The following is a 17,113-nucleotide window of genomic DNA, read 5'->3' on the forward strand; positions in this document are numbered from 1 at the left end:
TCAGAACTTACAATTTCTTGACTCTGAACAACTTGAGCCATGTCAGAGGTTGTTTTAAGAACTTTTCTTGAAGTCAGAGCAAGATCATCCTTTTCATCAGTAATTTCTTCTTCCTCAGGAGGTACATAAACCTTGATAGGTTCACCAACCTTTTCTTTACCCTTGGATCTTGGATCTATCTGTGGTTGTGATCTAGCCAATGTTGCTTCAGTATGTGTCCTTTCTTTGATCACAATGCCTTTGAGTTTTGGAAGTGATTTTTTACCAGAAGCTTCAAATTTAGATGTGACTTTCTCTGATTTAAGTCTGGCTTCTTCTTCCTTTAAACTTTCCAAGTCCATTCCTGGATTTTCTTGAAGAAATAACTGTCTTGACATTTCCTCATCAAGATCTAGAAGTTCATCAGAACTTATCCTTTTACCAGCAGCAGAACTTATTCTTTTCCCAGTACCAGAACTTGTCCTGTGACTAGCTTGTCTTGATGTAAACCTTCTACCTTGACTATGACCGCTACCCATTCCAGAGTATCCTTGATCATCATTTCCATCATCCTTTCCTTGTAGTGTCTTGTTAGTTTTGCATTTGGACTTAATTACCTTCTCCCCCTTTTTGGCATCAGCAGGTAGTAAAAGAGAGATAATTAATTCCACTGAGGATTGGATTTCAGTAAGTTGCGATTGTTGAGAAGCTTGATTTGTCAGAATTTCATCAATCTGAGCTTGTTGTTTCTCTTGAGTTTTCTCAATATAAGCAATCCTGTCAATGGTAGGTTGAAAGAACTTTTTCTTATCAATTTTCCAAACTTGTTCCTGTTTGATAAAGTTCTCCTGAATCTTGTGTAGCTCTACATGAGTAGTTGAATGAAGACCTTGTAGATGTTTAGTACTCAATGCAGTGACTCTAAGCTGGGTTTTAAAATCATCAGAATTTAACATTTCATCAGCTTTAGTCAAGTGCTCAGCAAGATGTTTTTCAGTTGGAACACATGAAATTGAGTTCCATTCCTTAGTCCACTCCTGACCTGCAGGAGTTTCACTCCAAGGTACTGGTGCTTCCCCGGTAACAAACTTCTTTACCAGTTCAGACTTAGGAACAGTCTGTTGAGGAGTATATCCTGAAGGACCTGTTTCATCAGCATCTACAGTTGAAGCAGCATCACCAGTATCTCCAGCATTTGCAGCATCAGAACTTAAAGAATCAGTATCTTCTGATAAGACAACAGTGTGAGTAACAATGGAGGCTTCAGCATCCTCTAATTGCTGATCTGATACTAAGTTCTGATCAACAGCTATATCCTGATGCTCACCTAAAGTCTGATCATCAGCATCTTGATGCAGAGAAGGTGTTGTTGATAACTCTGGAGTTTGAACAGCATCAGTAACAGGTGTTGTGGAAGGATTATTTGCTGTTGGAGCTTCTAAGAGAAATACTTCAGACACAACCAAGTGTTGAACATCAATATCAGCACTTGTGCCTGGATCAACAAGAGACACAGATGGTGAGTTAGCCTTGTCAGATATAGCTTCCTGAGATGGAGTTGATGGAGAAGAAGTGACTGGAGCAAATTCCTTGTCTTGTGAGATCAGAGATTCCTGATCCCCTTCCTTAGCTGCTTCCTCTTCATCATCTGAAACTGGCCTTTCTGCCCTCTGTTTCTTGTACTTCCTTGTTGATTTGGATTCCTTGGGAGTTTCAGGAACTGTCATTCGTCTAAGCCTCTTGAGAAGCCTAGAACCCCCAATTTCAGAATCCTTCTGAGAAATCTCTTTCTCAGCTTTAGTTACAACAGGTTCTCTAGCAGGAATCGGTTCCTCAGAATCAGATTCATCTCTCAATGCATTTACCAGGTCATTAAAGTATCATTTTGCAACCTTAAAAGGTGGGGTTTGGGTGCTGACTAAATGAGGTTCATCAGTACAATAAGTGTAAATAAGTTGACAGAATCTAGCAAAATAAACAACATCTCGATCCTCTGTCATCCTATCCCCAAGAAAACCAATTAAAGCAGTTGCAAAATCAAAATGAGTTTGATTGATAATTGCATACCCGATGTGCTGACTCATAATTGGAATAGCATCAAAATTCGAACATTTGTTCCCAAAAGCTTTGGTGATGCAATCAAAGAAGAAACTCCATTCTCTTCTGATATTAGCCCGTTTCAACTGTCCAAGTTTCGTCAGACTCTTTTCATATCCCAATTCAGCCATTAACTCCCGAAGGGCTGAGTCCTCTGGAATTGAGAAAGTACAATCTTCTGGAAGATGTAAAGCCCTGCGTACTGTACCAGGAGTGACTACAAAGGATGAATCACCCACTTGGAAGATAATACTGGGAGTTCCACATTGACCACCATCATCAAAAAGTCCAGTCCTCCAAAACCTCAGAACTTGTTGGCTTGAAAAGAATTCAGGCTGTGTTAATGCATACCCAACCTCACTATGTGCAAGAAGATCTTGCACAAAGTGCAATTCAGATGGAGCTTCAGTGTGATCAAGAACTGCAGCATAGTTGTTGGGGACAAACTTAGCTCCATCAATGATTAAATCCTTTGGTGCCATGTGAAAAAAAAATTGAGATTCAAGTATGCCTGTTAGGTGTTTGATATAATGTCTGTATGAAAAACCAACATGAGAAATAAAGAGAAAGAGAGTAAAAGTAAGGAGAGAGATAAAATATGAAGAAAATAAAAGATTAAAGAAATCTTCTCTCTGTTGTACTTATAATCTGAACAAAAATGTTACCGTTGGACACCTGTCAGACATGCAATAATAACGGACAGTTACTGGGCTCGAGAAATCAGGAATCATTACTTACCCATTTGCCTAGTTTCAAGGAAAAACCGTTCCATTTATCAAGAGAAACAGTTTTAATTCAAAATTTAAACCGTTATCACTGATTGAATTATTTTTCACTGCATCATTAATATTCTGAAAATACATCACATGAAAATGACCAAGATAAATTAGATAAGTAAGTGCTGAAAACGAATCAGAACTTAATATAAAACAAAATTTATATGGTCATCAGAATATCAATCAGGATTTATCAACACAAGATAAAATAACTCAGAGACAAAATCTTGAAGTAAAAACAACTTTCATTAATATATCAAGACAATACATTTATGAAATGGAAATTACATCAATACTTTTACAAGATTTTCCCTAAGCTTCTAAACCGAACATCAACAGCCTTAGACCTAGCTAAGAAGCCTGACAAAGCTGATGATGAAAAAAAACAGGAAGAAGATAAGATTAAATCATTTCTTCTTCTTCCTACTCTCGACAAACAGAATGGCGAGTCTGATGATTCGCTCTTGCTGGCGGAGAGCTTCCAGCCTTTCCTCCTCCAATCGCTCCTGATGGCGATGGTAGTCCATATAGAAGAACAGGAGGTGTGTCAGTACCTCATGTGGGACAGAGTCCCATATCTCCTCAGGAATGGTTGTGACATGCCATTCCTGCTGCCAATCGGCACAGCTTAGCTCCATATTGAAGTTTTGGTAGTTCAAAAACATGTTGTATCTGACCATTGTGTTTTTGAAAGAAGAAGTATGAAGATAAGTGTGTGAGAAGAATTTGATGGAAAGACTGATGTGAAGTGGCTGCTTATATAGGCAAGAGAATGCCAGGAGACGCAAAGAAATTGAATGCTGACAGGTAGAATTAATTCTACCTCGTCTCCCTAGACTTTGAAAAAGAATAACATTCATTGGAAAGAGGAAACATGGTTTAAAGCGCACAAGAAACAAGTAACATTGGACTATTCAGGTACAAATACCATTAACCCTAACCATAGTGACTATTAATCTTCCACTTCAACATATTCAATTATTAACTGAGACTGTTATCAAATTTTATTCACAGATAAGTCAAGTAAAACATTAGACTGTAATATCAGAACTTAGACTTATATCAGAACTTAATAGTCATCAGAACATAATTTCTTAACTCGAAAAAGGAATTCCCATCTTAGTAAATCCTCATACAAGTTCTGAGTTATAGACTTCAGAACTTAATCATTTGAACGTGTAACTAGAACTTGTCCTCAGAATTTGTGCAAAGTGACACAGTGACTGTTTATCTAAAATAACATAGACCACCACAGTAATTTTCATCATTCATATGGAGTGATTGGTGTGTGCATTAAGCTAAATAACAGACAAAGAGTAAAGTCTGAGTCACTTCAGTACATCTTAGAAATAAGGCATAACTAAAATTTTGCTAAAGAGCTGTCATTGTCCTGAAACCTACTGATGAATGAGTTCATGCTTGAGTCCACCTCAACTGTTTTGTGCTAATTTTATGCATCTTTTGAAATTCTATTTTACAGTGGCTTCTCAGTGTAAGTGAGTCACGACTGTTTATCAGAATTTATGCTATTATCAGAGTATTTCTCCAGTAATCATAGAGTGTGAAAAGTCACCAAGAAAATATTTTGCTTTTCTAATGCATATTTACTTAATACCAGCAATGCACTTGGGTCGTCCCTTCAACATTTTTACTCTAGATCTCAAAGGAGTACCTGATTTTATTCTTTGATCTTTTTGCTTTTTCTTTTGATAAGTGAGGTTTATCAGCACTTAGTACATTCAACAGTTTTACTAGTATCAGAACTTAACAGATGAGTAGCATTATTCTAATTTGTGACTTAGTAATAAGATATACAAAGTAAACTTAACTAAGCTCAATTATCAGAATTTGCTAGTGTCATAAGATTTCCACTGAAATAATTACTTCTTACATGGAATCATTTGTTTATTGAAGACTACTAGGTCAGTATCTAGCACAGTTATCCTCATAGGATTTAATAGGTACTTGAACAGACATATCACTTATCAGAGTTTAGAAACATATATCAGACAACAGTCAGTACTTAAAGACATTTATCAATTAAGCACAGAATACACAATGAGATTAATTTTGTAAATACTGAGCATAAAGTCTGATAACACAGAACAAGACTAAGCAGATTTAGAGAAAGAACCTGAAACCATTCCAAGTTCATTTACCAATCTTGTAAAAGTAGCTTCACACAGTGGTTTTGTGAAGATATCTGCTAGTTGTTGATCTGTGGGAACAAAATGCAATTCCACTGTACCTTCATCCACATGTTCCCTGATGAAGTGGTACCTGATGCTGATGTGCTTTGTCATAGAGTGTTGAACTGGATTACCTGTCATAGCAATAGCACTTTGATTATCACAGTAAATAGGGATTTTGAAATATGTTAACCCATAATCCAGTAACTGATTCTTCATCCAAAGAATCTGTGCACAACAGCTTCCTGCAGCAATATACTCTGCTTCTGCAGTTGATGTGGAAATTGACTTTTGTTTCTTGTTGTACCAAGAAACCAATCTTCCTCCAAGAAATTGACAGCTTCCACTTGTGCTTTTCTTGTCAATTTTGCAACCTGCAAAATCTGCATCTGAGTAACCTATTAGTTTAAAATCTGATTCTCTAGGATACCATAATCCCAGAGCAGCTGTTCCTTTAAGATACTTAAAGATTCTTTTTACAGCTGTTAAGTGAGGTTCTCTTGGATCTGCTTGAAATCTTACACAAAGACAGGTAGCATACATGATATCAGGTCTACTAGCAGTTAGATGGAGTAGAGAGCCAATCATACCTCTGTAGTCAGTAATATCTACTGATTTACCGGTATCCTTATCCAGTTTTGTTGTAGTGGCCATTGGAGTGGATGCACTTGAACAATCTTGCATTCCAAATTTCTTCAGCAAGTTTCTGGTGTACTTGGTTTGACAAATAAAAGTGCCTTCCTCATTCTGCTTGACTTGAAGGCCCAGAAAATAGCTAAGTTCCCCCATCATACTCATCTGATATCTTGACTGCATTAGTTTGGCGAACTTCTTGCAAAGTTTGTCATTTGTAGATCCAAAAATGATATCATCAACATAAATCTGGACCAGAAGTAAGTCCTTTCCATGGTTGAGGTAGAACAGTGTTTTGTCTATTGTCTCTCTGTTGAATCCACTTTCCAGAAAAAACTGAGCTAAAGTCTCATACTATGCTCTAGGAGCTTGCTTAAGTCTATAAAGTGCTTTATCAAGCCTGTAGACATAATCTGGATGTTTGGTATCTACAAAACCTGAAGGTTGTTCAACATATACCTCCTCCTCCAATTCTCCATTGAGAAAAGCACTTTTCACATCCATTTGAAAGACAGTAAACTTTTTGTGAGCAGCATAAGCCAAGAATATCCTTATGGCTTCTAACCTAGCAACTGGTGCAAATGTTTCATCATAATCAATTCCCTCCTGTTGAGAATATCCTTTTGCAACCAGCCTTGCCTTATTCCTTGTAATTATGCCATCACTGTCAGTTTTGTTTCTGAATACCCACTTTGTACCAACAACAGATCTATTCTTTGGTCTTGGCACTAGGGTCCAGATTTTGTTTCTTTCAAATTCATTCAACTCTTCCTGCATTGCTTGCACCCAATCAGCATCTTGAAGAGCTTCTTCCACTTTCTTTGGCTCAGTCTGAGAGAGAAAAAAATTGTAAAGACATTCATTTGAAGTACCTGTTCTAGTTCTGACACCTGCATCAGGATTTCCAATTATCAAATCAGGTGTATGTGATTTTGTCCACTTCCTTGCAGATGGAAGGTTTTCTCTAGAACTGGATGCTCCCCCATGATCCATGCTATCTTCATTTTCATTTTCTGATGCTCCCCTTGAAACTATGCTCTCTGAGTTGGAGTCTTCAGTATTTAAATTTTCAGCACTATCAGAACTTGGCTTATCAGAACTTGACGAATCAGAATTTGAAGAGCCAGATGTATGTTCAGATGTTTCTTGAGCTGTGGTAGGATCTTGAGTATGCTCCCCCTGCATCGGTGCATCTTCCCTTGGCGTAGCCACCACAGTTTCAATAACATCAGAGTTTATTCCATCAGAGTTTACAGTATCAGGACTTAGACTTTCAGGATTTTCAGTATCATAATTTGAGTCTTCATTTTCAAATCTCAGCTGATCATGGTCAATGAAATCTTCAAGACCAGTAATCTTCTTGTCATCAAAAGAGACATTGATAGATTCCATGACTACTTTTGTTCTCAAATTATATACTCTGAAGGCTTTTGTGGAAAGTGGATATCCAACAAAGATTCCTTCATCAGCTTTTAGATCAAACTTTGATAGCTGTTCAGTATGAGTCTTGAGAACAAAACACTTGCATCCAAATACATGAAGGTATTTCAGATTTGGCTTCTTTTTCTTCACCATCTCATATGGTGTTTTTCCATGCTTGTTAATGAGTGTTGCATTTTGAGTAAAACAAGCAGTCTGCACAGCTTCAGCCCAGAAATAGGTTGGAAGCTTTGCTTCTTCAAGCATTATACGTGCAGCTTCAATGAGAGTTCTATTCTTCCTTTCAACAACTCCATTTTGCTGTCGAGTTCCAGGAGCAGAAAATTCCTGCTTTATTCCATGGCTTTCACAGAACTCTTCCATTATCAAATTCTTGAACTCAGTGCCATTATCACTCCTTAAAACTTTCACAGAATCTTTGACCATTTTATCCAGATGTTTGACATGATCAATCAAGATTGATGTAGTTTCACTTTTTGTATGCAAGAAATACACCCATGTGTATCTGGTGAACTCATCCACTATGACCAACGCATACTTCTTCTTTGCAATAGACATGACATTTACTGGACCAAATAGATCAACATGTAGTAGATGATAAGGCTCAAGAATTGATGATTCAGTCTTGCTCTTGAATGAAGATTTTCTTTGTTTGGCTTTCTGACATGAATCACAAAGACCACCAAAAACAAATACTGTGTTTGGCAATCCTCTCACAAGATCTTTCTTGACCAGTTCATTTATATTGTTGAAATTTAAATGAGAGAGTTTCTTATCCCAATTCCAGCTTTCTTCAATTGATGCTCTACTCATCAGACAGATTGCAGAACCATCAGTACTTGTTGAAAGCTTAGCTTCATAAATGTTACCACGTCTGTATCCTTTCAGAACAACTTTGCCTTTAGATTTACTCACAATTTCACAGTGTTCTTCAAAGAAATCAACATGATAACCTCTGTCACAGATTTGACTTATACTCAGTAGGTTGTGTTTAAGTCCTGAGACCAGAGCTACTTGTTTAATTATGACATTTCCAAGATTGATATTGCCATATCCCAACGTTTTTCCAATGTTGCCATCTCCATAAGAAACACTTGGGCCAACTTTCTCCACAAAGTCTAATAGCAGGGCCTTATTTCCAGTCATATGTCCTGAACATCCACTGTCCAGAACTAGAATATTTTTCCTGTTGCCCTGCAATCACAAAGACCACTAATTATTAGTTTTAAGGACCCAGACTTGCTTGGATCCTTTGGCCTTATTAAGTTTGTTAACATTTGCAGCGGATTTAGCATCAGAGTTTATGTTAACATTTTTCTTATCAGAACTTACACTATCAAACTTTGAATCAGAATTTACACTAGAAGGAACAATGGAAACTTTCTTCAAAGAAGGTTTTATTTGATAATAATCATAGTACAAGCTATGATATTCCTTACAAGTATAAATGGAATGCCATAAACTACCACAATGAAAACAAGGATTTTGTGGTTTGTATCTAACAGACTGACTCTTAACTCCTGACTTTGAAGGTAAGGAGTTAATATTCTTATTCTTCCTGCAAAAAGAAGCCAGATGGTTAGAACTTCCACAGTTATGACATGTTTTCCTAGAAGCATCAGGAACAGGTTTATAATTATTGCTTTTATTCACACCTTCCTTTCCATTCCTATTTTTCCTAGGTGATTTTACCTTGTTTGCATTCTTAACATCTTTCAGCTTATGCTTAAGCTGCTTCTTTGTCATTAAGCCTATGTTCACTTCAGCTGTCTTTTCCTGTTTTAGTTTGTCAGAAGTTAATTTCTTTGTAACTTCTGATTTTTCATTTTCAGACTTTACAGTTACAAACTTAACAGGTTTTAACTTTGGCTTTTGCTTATCAACAGACTTAATTTCTTTAGTTCCTTTATCATTCTTATCTTCTCCATAACCTAAGCCCTCTTTCCAGTTTCCACTACTTAGCAAATTTTGAGTTGTTCTGCCAGAGTTAGTCCAAGACCTGATTATCTCTCTTTCCTTTTCTAGCTCAGTTTTTAGAGATTCATTCATTTTTAGCACTTCATCCCTAACATAAAAAGCATCATCTCTATCCTTCTGAGTTTGATGGAACATGACTAACTCTTTTTCTAAGAAATCATTTCTTTTCTTAAATGCAAGATTTTCAGAAGTTAATCTTTCACATGTTAAAGTTTGATCTCTATAACTAACAAACATGGTTTTAAGATATCTTCTCAACTCATTAATATCATCAGTATGAAAAGCATAAGTAGTTTGAGGTACCTTTATTTCAGCAGCTTCAGAACTGCTCTCAGCACTTTTTTTATCAGCATTTGCCATCAATGCATAGTTTTCCTCACTTTCAGAGTCTGAGGTGTCTGTCCAGCTTTTCTGCTTTGTGACAAGAGCCTTGCCTTTGTCACCCTTTACCTTCTTGCAATCAGGAGATATGTGGCCTTTCTCAGCACAGTTATAGCATTTAACATTGGTGTAATCTCCTCTGTCAGAGTTTCCTCCTCTGCCTTCAGATCTTCTGAAATTCTTCTTATCAGAACTTATGCCTTTCTTGGAAAACTTCTTTCCCTTCCTGAACTTCCTGTATGGAATCTTTGTGATTCCTTTCACCATAAGAGCACACAGCTTCATCATCTCCTCATCAGCATCAGTCTCAGGCAAGCTTTCAGAATCCTTGTCTTTCTTTGAGGAAGCTTCTTTGGGGAATTCTTCTTCAGCCTTAAGAGCAACTGTCCTTGACTTTCCTCCTTTCCTCTTGCTTTTTTGTTCCATCTCCAGCTCATGAGTCTTGAGCATTCCATAGATTTCGTCAAGAGTTGTTTCATCAAGATTGTAGTTGTCTCTTATTGTCATTGCCTTCAAATCCCAACATTCGGGAAGAGCTAACAGGAATTTAAGGTTTGAATCTTAAAGATCATGCTCCTTATTAACCAGTGACAGATCATTCAAGAGTTTGACAAATCTATCATATAAATCAGTTAATGACTCATTAGCCTTTGAGTCAAAGTGTTCATACTCTTGAGTGAGTATTGTCTTCCTGTTCTTCTTAATTGTGTCAGTTCCCTGACACCTTGTTTCCAGAGCATCCCATATCTCCTTAGCAGTCTTGCAGTTGATTACCATGTTTGACATTACATTATCAATGGCACTATGCAGTAAGTGTCGTACCTTAGCATCCTTAGCAATTGATGCTATGTCTTCAGCAGTATAATCACTCTTCTCCTTTGGTACGGTCTTTGCAGCTTCACCTGCAACTGCAACAGCGAGCTTGGTTGGTTTGTGAGGGCCTTCCTTGATTCTATCAAGGTATTCTGGATCTGTTGCTTCCAGGAACATGGTCATCCTTACCTTCCATATGGGATATTCAGATGGTCTCAGTATGGGAACTCTGATGGTCTCATACCGACTCTGAATTTGTGTCTTTGGTGGTTCCTCAATTTTGGTAGGCTTAGTTGGAGTTTCTGTGTCCGACATGATTGTGTTTGGATCTTTAACTGTATGTATGTTAACAGATAGGCTCTGATACCAATTGTTAGGTCACACACACACTGTAGAGGGGGTGAATACAGTGTATAGTACACTCAAATCGAACTTTAAGAACTTGAGTAACAGAAAACAAACTTTATTGAAACAATAAACTCTGTTACAGTATGGAACTGTTACCTCTCAGTGATGAACAAATATCACGAGAGCTGCTAGGGTTACAATGAATAATCTTCTCTAATAATAACACTTATAGTGTAAACCCTATGTCTGTGTTTATATACTACACAGTTACAAGATAATCGCTAATTGATATGGAATATAATTCTGCTTCCTAAAATATATCAATCAGATATCTTTTCTTCCAAGTATTCCATTCTTTACAGAATTCCTTCTTCATGCATATCTCTTCTTATGTTTATCTTGATCTTCTTTTCTTTAATCAGCTACTGTCCTTATCTGATCGTCCTTCAGCACTTAAGTTCTGATATCTATCTTCTGATGATTATCTCCTGATAACATAAGTACTGATATCCTTAAGTCCTGACTTCCAGTATAAGTACTGATCAATAGTTAAGTACTGATTTATCCTGTTCAAGTAAGATCTGAAAGTTAAACATAAAACATATTAGCCATGACATTATCAAATATATCTAACACTTTCCACGGAGATATCTTTAACTGCACTTTGTCTCTGGGCTTGAATTGCATATCTTTCTGATTTCGATAATTTCTTTTATCGATCTTGAGTATCAATCAACCTTTTACGAATCGCTTCCACTTTCTCTTTCATTTGTTGAACTAGCTCTGGGCCAAATAGTTTGCGCTCACCAACCTCATCCCAATATGTAGGGGATCTGCATTTTCTTCCATACAATGCTTCATAAGGCGGCATGCCAATACTCGCGTGATAACTGTTGTTGTAGGAAAACTCAATCAATGGCAAATGATTGTCCCAATTTCCTTTGAAATCTAATACACAGGTTCTCAACATATCCTTGATTGTTTGAATTGTCCTTTCACTTTGTCCGTCGATCTACGGATGATACGCCATGCTCATTTTCAATTTAGTTCCCAAATGATCATGAAATTGTCGCCAAAATCTCGAGTTAAATCTCGGATCTCTATCAGACACGATGGATACTGAAACTCCGTGACACATCACGATCTCGTCCAAATACATTTTGACCAACTTTACCAATGAAAATCTCTCGTTAATAGGCAAGAAATGTGATGATTTTGTTAGTCGATCAACTATCACCCAAATCTCATCATGATTAGACTTGGTCTTGGGCAATCCTACCATTAAATCCATCGTGATATGTTCCCATTTCCATTCTGGTATGTCCAGTGGTTGAAGCAATCCACTCGGTCGCTAATGTTCCACTTTTACTCTTTGACACGTATAACATTTACTTATCCATTCCGCGATTTCCTTTTTCACGTTTGGCCACCAATAACTATCTTTTAAGTCCTTGTACATTTTCGTACTTCCAGGGTGAATTGAAAATCTTGAGTTATGCGCTTCGTGCAAAATCTTATGCTTTTGCTCCACAACGTTAGGTATACAAATGCGTGGGTTAACGTAATATATTCCTTTTTCTTCCTTTTGAGCTTTAACTTCCTCTCCTGATAATTTGCCTTTCTCGCGGTTCATTACTTGTTCTTGACAACACCGAATCTTTTCTAAATTTTCTGGTTGAAATGACATTGCATACATGGCTCCTTTTTCTAATTCTGGAATCTACACTTCTATTTCCAACTTCTCAAAATCCCTGAGCAATTCCTCTGATGAAGTTAACATATTCAATCTTTCTTTGCGGCTTAAAACATCTGCTACCATATTCGCCTTTCTAGGGTGATAACTTATCGTACAGTCATAATTTTTGATCAATTCTAACCACCTTCTTTGTCTCATATTCAACTCTTTCTGAGTAAAAATATACTTTAAACTCTTATGATCCGTATAGATCTCACACTTTTCTCCATATAAGTAATGCCTTCAAATTTTAAGAGCAAACACAATCGCTGTTAATTCCAAATCATGCGTGGGATATTTCTGTTCATGCGGCTTTAGTTTCCTTGACGCATTTGCTATTACTTTCCCGTATTGCATTTACACACATCCTAACCTTTTATACGAAGCATCGCTAAAGATCACAAACTCTCCTTTTTTATCTGGTAACACTAAAACTGGGGCGATTACCAATCTCTTCTTCAACTCTTTTAAACTTTCTTTGCATTTATCTGTCCATACAAACTTCTCATTCTTCCTTGTCAACTTAGTCAATGGAACGAAAATCTTAGAGAAATCTTGCACAAATCTTCTATAGTATCCTGCTTATCTCAGAAAACTTCTGACCTCCGTCAAAGTCTTGGGTCTTTCCCAATTCATCACAGCATCTACTTTAGCTGGGTCTACTTTAATTCCTTCACTATTGACTACATGTCCAAGAAACTGAACTTCTTTCAACCAAAACTCGCACTTTGAAAACTTGGCATATAAATTTTCTTTTCTCAAGATTTCTAAAGAAATCCTCAAATGTTACATATGGTCTTCCTCCGTCTTGGAATATATCAAAATATCATCGATAAATACTATAACGAACTTATCCAAATACTGCTTGAACACTCTATTCATAAGATCCATAAATGCGGCTGGCACGTTTGTCAAACCGAATGCCATTACCAAAAACTCAAAATGCCCATATCTTGTTCGAAATGTTGTCTTGGGTATATCTTCCACTTTAATCTTCAACTGATGATACCCAGATCTTAAATCAATCTTGGAAAAACAAGTAGCTCCTTTTAACTGATCGAACAAGTCATCGATTCGCGGTAGAGGGTATTTATTCTTAATCGACAACTTATTTAATTTGCGATAAATCAATGCACAGCCTCATACTTCTATCTTTCTTCTTCACAAATAACACTGGTGCACCCCATGGGGATACACTTGGGTGGATTACTCCTTTATCCAACAATTTTTGTAATTGTATTGCTAACTCTGTTAGATATATTTGATAATGTCATGGCTAATATGATTTATGTTTAGTTTTCAGATCTTACTTAAACAGGATAAATCAGTACTTACTGGAAGTCAGGACTTAAGGATATCAGTACTTATATTATCAGGAGATAATCATCAGAAGATGGATATCAGAACTTAAGTGCTGAAGGACGTTCAGATAAGGACAGCAGCTAATTAAAGGAAAGAAGATCGAGATAAACATAAGAAGAGATATGCATGAAGAAGGAGTTCTATGAAGAATAGAATACTTGGAAGAAAAGATATCTGATTGATATATTTTAGGAAGCAGAATTATATTCCATATCAATTAGCGATTATCTTGTAACTGTGTAGTATATAAACACAGACATAGGGTTTACACTAAAAGTGTTATCATATTCGAGAAGATTATTCAATATAACCCTAGCGACTCTCGTGATATTTGTTCATCACTGAGAGGTAACAGTTCCATACTGTAACAGAGTTTATTGTTTCAATAAAGTTTATTTTCTGTTACTTGAGATATTAAAGTTCGATTTGATTGTACTTTACACTGTATTCACCCCCTCTACAGTGTGTGTGTGACCTAACAATTGGTATCAGAGCCTATCTGTTAACATACATACAGTTAAAGATCCAAACACAATCATGTCGGACATAGAAACTCCAACTAAGCCTACCAAAACTGAGGAACCACCAAAGACACAAATTCAGAGTCGGTATGAGACCATCAGAGTTCCCATACTGAGACCATCTGAATATCCCATATGGAAGGTAAGGATGACCATGTTCCTGGAAGCAACAGATCCAGAATACCTTGATAGAATCAAGGAAGGCCCTCACAAACCAACCAAGCTCGCTGTTGTAGTTGCAGGTGAAGCAGCAAAGACCGTACCAAAGGAGAAGAGTGATTATACTGCTGAAGACATAGCATCAATTGCTAAGGATGCTAAGGTACGACACTTACTGCATAGTGCCATTGATAATGTAATGTCAAACAGGGTAATCAACTGCAAGACTGCTAAGGAGATATGGGATGCTCTGGAAACAAGGTGTCAGGGAACTGATACAATTAAGAAGAACAGGAAGACAATACTCACTCAAGAGTATGAACACTTTGACTCAAAGGCTAATGAGTCATTAACTTATTTATATGATAGATTTGTCAAACTCTTGAATGATCTATCACTGGTTAATAAGGAGCATGATCTTTAAGATTCAAACCTTAAATTCTTGTTAGCTCTTCCCGAATGTTGGGATTTGAAGGCAACAACAATAAGAGACAACTACAGTCTTGATGAAATAACTCTTGATGAAATTTATGGAATGCTCAAGACTCATGAACTTGAGATGGAACAAAGAAGCAAGAGGAAAGGAGGAAAGTCAAGGACAGTTGATCTTAAAGCTGAAGAAGAATCCCCAAGGCAGCTACCTCAAGGAAAGACAAGGGTAAAGTTCTTTTCACAAAGTCTGATACTGAGTCATCAAGTTCTGAAAGTGATGATTACTCAGATTCTGAAAGCTTGCCTGAGACTGATGCTGATGAGGAGATGATGAAGCTGTGTGCTCTTATGGTGAAAGGGATTACAAAGATTGCATACAGGAAGTTCAGGAAGGGAAAGAAGTTTTCCAGGAAAGGCACAAGTTCTGATAAGAAGAATTTCAGAAGATCTGAGGGCAGAGGAGGAAAGTCTGATAGAGGAGATTATACCAATGTCAAATGCTATAACTGTGGTGAGAAATGCCACATATCTCCTGATTGCAAGAAAGTGAAGGGTGACAAAGGCAAGGCTCTTGTCACAAAGAAGAAAAGCTGGACAGACACCTCAGACTCTGAAAGTGAGGAGAACTATGCTTTGATGGCAAATGCTGATAAAGAAAGTGCTGAGAGCAGCTCTGAAGCTGCTGAAACAAAGGTACCTCAGACTACTTATGCTTTTCATACTGATGATATTAATGAGTTGAGAAGATATCTTAAAACCATGTTTGTTAGTTATAGAGAACAAACTTTAACATGTGAAAGATTAACTTCTGAAAATCTTGCTTTTAAGAAAAGAAATGATTTCTTAGAAAAAGAGTTAGTTATGTTCCATCAAACTCAGAAGGATAGAGATGATGCTTTTTATGTTAGGGATGAAGTGCTAAAAATGAATGAATCTCTAAAAACTGAGCTAGAAAAGGAAAGAGAGATAATCAGGACTTGGACTAACTCTGGCAGAACAACTCAAAATTTGCTAAGTAGTGAAAATTGGAAAGAGGGCTTAGGTTATGGAGAAGATAAGAATGATAAATGAACTGTAGAAATTAAGCCTGTTGTTATGCAAAAGCCAAAGTTAAAACCTGTTAAGTTTGTAACTGTAAAGTCTAATCATGAGAAATCAGAAGTTAAACAGGGATTAACTTCTGACAAACTAAAACAGGAAAAGACAGCTGAATTAAACATAGGCTTAATGACTAAGAAGCAGCTTAAGCATAAGCTGAAAGATGTTAAGAATGCAAACAAGGTAAAATCACCTAGGAAAAATAGGAATGGAAAGGAAGGTGTGAATAAAAGCAATGATTATAAGCCTGTTCCTGATGCTCCTAGAAAAACGTGACATAACTGTGGAAGTTCTAACCATCTGGCTTCTTTTTGCAGGAAGAATAAGAACATAAACTCCTTACCTTCAAAGTCAGGCGTTAAGAGTCAGTCTGTTAGATATAAGCCACAAAATCCTTATTTTCATTGTGGTAGTTTATGGCATTCCATTTATACTTGTAAGGAATATCATAGCTTGTACTATGATTATTATCAAATAAAACCTTCTTTAAAAAAACTTTCCATTGTTCCTTCTAGTGTAAATTCTGATTCAAAGCCTGATAGTGTAAATTCTGATAAGAAAAATGTTAACATAAACTCTGATGCTAAATCCGCTGCAAATGTTAACAAACTTGATAAGGCCAAAGGATCCAAGCAAGTCTGGGTCCTTAAAACTAATCATTAGTGGTCTTTGTGATTGCAGGGCAACAGGAAAAATATCCTAGTTCTGGACAGTAGATGTTGAGGACATATGACTGGAAATAAAGCCCTGCTATCAGACTTTGTGGAGAAAGTTGGCCCAAGTGTTTCTTATGGAGATGGGAACATTGGAAAAATATTGGGATATGGCAATATCAATCTTGGGAATGTCATCATTAAAGAAGTAGCTCTAGTCTCAGGACTTAAACACAATCTGCTGAGTATAAGTCAAATCTGTGACAGAGGTTATCATGTTGATTTCTTTGAAGAACAATGTGAAGTTGTGAGTAAATCTAAAGGAAAAGTTATTCTGAAAGGATACAGACGTGGTAATATTTATGAAGCTAAGCTTTCAACAAGTACTGATGGTTTTGCAATCTGTCTGATGAGTAGAGCATCAATTGAAGAAAGCTGGAATTGGCACAAGAAACTCTCTCATTTAAATTTCAACAATATAAATGAACTAGTCAAGAAAGATCTTGTGAGAGGACTGCCA

Source organism: Apium graveolens, chromosome 11, assembly GCF_009905375.1.
Source record: "Apium graveolens cultivar Ventura chromosome 11, ASM990537v1, whole genome shotgun sequence".
In the NCBI taxonomy this organism is placed as follows: domain Eukaryota; kingdom Viridiplantae; phylum Streptophyta; class Magnoliopsida; order Apiales; family Apiaceae; genus Apium; species Apium graveolens.